The sequence below is a fragment of the Nicotiana tabacum genome, chromosome 20 (genome assembly GCF_000715075.1).
Source record: "Nicotiana tabacum cultivar K326 chromosome 20, ASM71507v2, whole genome shotgun sequence".
In the NCBI taxonomy this organism is placed as follows: domain Eukaryota; kingdom Viridiplantae; phylum Streptophyta; class Magnoliopsida; order Solanales; family Solanaceae; genus Nicotiana; species Nicotiana tabacum.
This window is the reverse complement of record NC_134099.1, coordinates 18,954,825-18,960,388: the sequence shown is the minus strand read 5'-3', so window position 1 is coordinate 18,960,388 and position 5,564 is coordinate 18,954,825. Positions and strand designations below refer to the sequence as shown.

The 5,564-nt window shown below is 40.0% G+C and overlaps 1 pseudogene; it reads right to left on the bottom strand.

The window, feature by feature from the left end:
• Positions 1 to 3,781: 3,781 nt before the first annotated feature.
• LOC107818759 (putative beta-1,4-xylosyltransferase IRX10L) lies at positions 3,782 to 5,026 on the bottom strand (annotated as a pseudogene).
• Between the last annotated feature and the right edge of the window lie 538 nt (positions 5,027 to 5,564).

Below are 5,564 nucleotides of genomic sequence, written 5' to 3'. Positions count from 1 at the left end.
TTCTGTTAACCCGGGAGAAGGTGTTAGGCATTCCCGAGTTCTGTGGTTCTAGCACGGTCGCTCAATTGTTATATTCGGCTTGATTATCTGATTTTATACAAGTATGAACCATGTGCAAATTTTATCTTTTACCGCTTTATTATCATTATTTTTTAGGAATGTGAACATCGCTTAAAAACATATCTTTGGACTGTGTCACATGAAATGCACCCACAATCCGAAACATATTTTATTTGATGTTTTAGGATTTGGATTTGGGTCGCATGAAATGCACACCCGAGTTTAAGAAGGTAATTTAATTAAATCGCGTCTAAAGAGGCTAACGCGTTATTATCTTTAGGGAAGGCAGTGAAATTCACTAAACGGTCCATCCCAAATTCTAAGTATTTATTATGACTAATTATTGAGGGCCCCGCAATTTGCATTTTTATTTGGCGAGGCTCGTCTCATTCATTATTAAAAAGGGAATTTGCAACGTCATGGAAATGCATCTTATACCACGTCACAGTCAATGTACCCGTGATTAGAGACACATTTCGATTTCGTTGAGATTTGGATTTGGGTCACATAAATGTGCACCCGAATTTAGGGAGATATCATTATTAAAGTCGTGCCTAAAGCAACTAGCGCATTATTATTTTGGGGTAGGGCCGTGAAATTTGCTAAACGGCCCGTCCCGGAATCTAAGTATTTAATACATATATTTTGTGAGGGCCCCGCAATTTGTCCCTTTTATTTGGTGAGGCTCGCCTCATTTTTATTATTATTTTTTTTTTAAGAATTTACAACGTTATGGAAATGCGTCTCAGACCACGTCACAATTAATGTACCCGTGATTAGAAACACATTTCGACTCCGTTGAGACTTGGATTTGGGTCACATAAATGTGCACCCGAGTTAAGAAGGTAACCTTATTAAATACGCGCTTAAAGCAACTAACGTATTGTTATTTTGGGAAAGGCCGTGAAATTCGCTAAGCGGCCTGTCCCGAATTCTAAGAATTTTAATAGGGTTCCTATTATTCCTAACTTTGCTAACGTATTGTTATTGTTATTAAACCCAACTTCCATTACTAACAAATGAGAAATAAGGTTTAAACGCTAGTAGTCATGATTTTTTTTTCATTCAGACGTTCACATACCCATTACAACGAGAGTACATAATATATGCGAGCACATATGTTCGCAACAAATCACCGGATGTCAAATTGTTCCCTTAATAAACACAAATATATGCATAGAAGTAGACATTCTCGTACAAAAAAACTTAAGTTCACAATATGTTCTCACATTTACTTTAAGCATATGCAGTAACTAATCATAAGATGAACATTTTTAACCAAAAAAAAACAACGAAAATTGCATTGTTGACATTCATCTTAAACCATAATATGCGAATCGAACGAAATGAAACAAAGGACGAAGAACACTAACCTTCGAACCTCGACAAACCTAGAACGACAAATAGCGCCCCCGACGGAACTCAAACCGGATCTCACTGAACAATGACGGAACCTTGGACAAACGCCTCGACGTACCGGACCTTGATGAACTAAAGACGACCTCGATGGAAATAGAAAGCTCGGCTCAAACTGCCAACGCACGAGATGTTGCCTGCTGCTGGATTTTTCTCGACGCAGCAGGTTGGTGCGAGAAAATGCAACAAAGGGGTCGTTTGGATGTGAGGAAGGAGGCTATGGAGGGTCGTTTGGGCAGTGGCCGTTGACGATGGGCAGTGACGACGAGGGGGGACTGTTTGATCGACCAGGACTGGGCGACGAGGGAACAGCGAGGGAGACTGGCTGTGGTCACCGGACGTGAGGGAGTGGACGATGGAAGTGAAGGGGCTGGTAGCGACTGTTTTATTCGTCGAGGGGTGGTGGTTATGGCGACGGGGGGGTGCAACGGGCTGTTTGGGCAGTGGTTTTGGGGTGCAATGACAACGGGGGTCGTCGTGGGTAGTGGTCGACGATGGCTGCTGGGTTTTGCTTGGTGTTTGGACGTGGTCGACGATGGAGTAGGGGTTTCGACCGGGAAGGTGACGTTTGGTGGTGGTCGTGAGGCGGAGAGGGAGCTGGGGGAAGGTGACGGGGTGGTGTTTGGACAGTGGAGGTGACGACGCTGCTGCTACTCGTCGGACTGAGTAGTGATGATGGTGGTGAGGCGGAGAAGGTGGTTGCCGGTGGTGAAGGTGGTTTTCACGATGGTTTAGGGCTTCTGCTTCTTCTTCTCAAAGAAGAAGATGAACAGTCTCTTTTCCAAAAATCCTCCCAAGTCCTCCTGTTCCTTTGGCCTTTTGTCCGTGTATTTGATACACAATGCCCATAAAAATGAGCCCCACGCGTGGTGGGGTTCAAGGTTTGTGTCCCCCACGCGTGGTGGGGTTCCCCATGTGTCCTGGACACGGTTTATTATGGGCTAGGTCCGAAAATTAGGCCTAAAACCGGGTAGTTTGAACCCGAATATTATTCTTTTGCCCGGACCCGAGAAATAGGAAAACGTTGCTTAACTAGTCCTATGTAAGCAAAATAACTACCAAAAATAAGACTAGTATTCAAACAAAACTATATATTTTTTAAATATTTTTTCAAGATTTAAAATAGCTACAAAATATTAATAAAACTATTTTTGTAATTTTCGTTTTTTAAATATTAAGATAAAATATGAAGTAATGTTTTTTTGTATTTTTCAAAGTTAAAATGACTATAGAATATTAATAAAACTATTTTTTTGTAATTTTCGAATTTATATAAAGTACCAAAATAAAGTACAATTTTTGTATTTTTCAAGTTTATGAGAGATACATAAACTAAAATTTATATATATATTTTTTTGAAATTTTCTTTTTGCAACGAAATAAAGTAAAAATAATTAAATTAGCTATACTAGACCCAATTTCACATATTCATGCTAAAAATGTGAAAATTCTCTGGGAGGATCAAAAATCACGTGCTTACAGTCCTTAAGGAATTTTAACCCCCTCACACGTTGCCAAGGTAATGGATTAAATCCTCCCAGGTTAAAGCGGAATAAACCTTCCTGCAACAGTGACAATACAAACTGCAGGATACCAACGAACTCAAAGAACGGAGCAAAATCACACTTACGAATTTGAGAGAGAGAGACTGCGAATTAGGATGCAGTGTATTCAGAAAGAAAGAAGTTCTGGAGTGTTTTTCGTGTGTAGAAGATGCAGCCTTGCCTCGGAATTTATAGGCAAATATCAGAAGAGGTGTCTGGAAAGGTGTCTTTTCAGAAAATCTGCGGCCTGTCGCGGTTCTACCGCGACCGCGGCAGAACCGCGGTCAGAGAGGCTCTCTGAAACTTCAGCAAGATTTTGGCGTATTTTCAGCAGTGACTTGACATTTAATTAATTATTAAAGCCGAAGCCGAGCGAGCGACGACAGCGCGAGGGTTCATTCTCTTCAACTCCTTTTAAGAGCTTTAAGAAGTGAATCTATATATAAGCACACAAATGTGATTGTCCCTCACCAACGAGAGACAAAGTGCAAGACAAAAGTTCACTTCTTCAAATTATCATTTTCCCTCCATTTTATTTCCCTCCATTTCTAATTCACACCTCTTTTACTTTAAAGCCCAATGGCTTAAAGTCCAACAACCCTCGTTGAGTAAAACGGTTAGGTCTCAGAATGTGGATATGATAACTGGTGGATCTCTCACATTATATAAATTTGCACTTGTGATGAAATCTGATACAGAAGAAAAGTTCGACGCTGAGACTGAGGAATGAAAGCAATCACCTATCCATATGGAGCTCGATCCTACCAAGGTTTTAGATCACCAATTGGACCAGCAGTCCAGTTTAATAAGATGTTGTCGCCGTATATTGTCTTGTGATGAGGTAATTTACGAGCAAGCTCATTCAAAATTTGGTGGAAAGCATCACCTGGTTGAGCAGGTTGTAGAAATAACATTGCCTTCTTCATTGCAGGATTAGCAAGCAATCTCTGCTTCTTCAAAATTTCTTGTGGTGGAATAGTAGTGAGAATGTTATCCAAGTACGGAACATCCTTCTCTGCTACAAACAATCCGATATCTTCCCAAGGAATTGCATCAGCAAATGGTAACACAATGTCATCTGCTATTATAACGGGGATGCATCCAAACATAACAGCTTCGACCAATCTTGGACTCCATGGAGCCCATCCGAGAGGGCACTAGCAAAAGATAGCTCGTTGCATGTTTTCGTAGTATGTAGCTTGATGATCTATTGAAATATCAAAGAGAGGATTGTTCTTAAAGTTCTCCCAAACTGCTGCTCGAGCTCCTCTTGCATAGTACCCGCCTTCAGGATCATTTCTATCGTCATAAAACAAGCCTTGGAAATAAACAAAGATGGATCTTGGAGTATCAGGAGGGATCAAGTGGGATTGAATTTTCTGTGGAGGAGCATATGGAGGAATAGTTATCGAGCCATTTTTCAAACAAACATGATTTCATTGCCCGAAAGTTTGAACCAAGGTAGCATGCTGCAGCAACGGAAGAATTCCTCTTTCAAAAGCTTTCTCTTCTTGAAAGTGAAAACATGCACCAAAATCATGTGGTACAATAAAGAAGTGATCCACGCCTTGTGTCCTGTTCCAGTATGGCAAGCTAGAAGCAATAAGCTGAATTTCGCTTCTCATCATAAGCGGTGACTTGAAAGGTAAAGGATGACCATGTGGTGTCAAGTACTCACAAGTTGTGTAAACTGGAGTATAAAACCAATCCGCGTCCTCTGGATTAAGGGTTCGAACAGGACTGGATAACAGGAAGCGATGCATATATACTGCAAACATGTGATTGAGGCATCGCGAATCTCTCTGAAGAGTTTTCTTGTTGTATTTGCTGGGAAGTTCATATACATAAACTTTTAACCTTCCTACTGGATTATCTTCCAAAACATTACCAGCACTTCCTGAAATTCTTTCACTGTGTTGATCAGTCCTTTGAAATTCTAAGGCTTCAATTCTCAAAGTAAAAGCAAGATAAAGAAACCCCAGTAAGCCCCTACTCCAATTTGTCATCCTCTACTATAGTGAACAAAATCTATAGCACAAGCAATCAGAAAAAGATTTGAGTCAAAAAGAAGAAAAGATGTAACTTTAAAAGATGTATTGTACTTTCTGCCTCAACTACAAAAAGAATTGTTGAAGAGTCTATATATAGTTGGAAGTTTCACGCTATCAGGTCACCGAAAGATATATGTAGGAAAGCCTCCTTAAAATGTAGGATTTGTACTATTAAAAATCAGACAGGTTGTCTGCTACAATAACTTGGTGGTATAAAATTGTTGAGAGTCCTACTCCTACATAGGATATAAAAGTGATGGGTGGTATAACTTAGACAATCCTCACTTCTTGAATTAGCTTTTGAGTTGAGTTAGACCCAAGATTCATTTATCATGGTGATAGAGTAAGAACTATACCAATCTTGGTTTCCAAAAATTGGGCCCTCATATTATATTGGTGTTTTGACACAGTTACCCACAAAAACAAAATTATTTATCCCTGTCTACCCATTTATTTTTCTACCCATAAACTAATTACATTTCCTACCCATAGT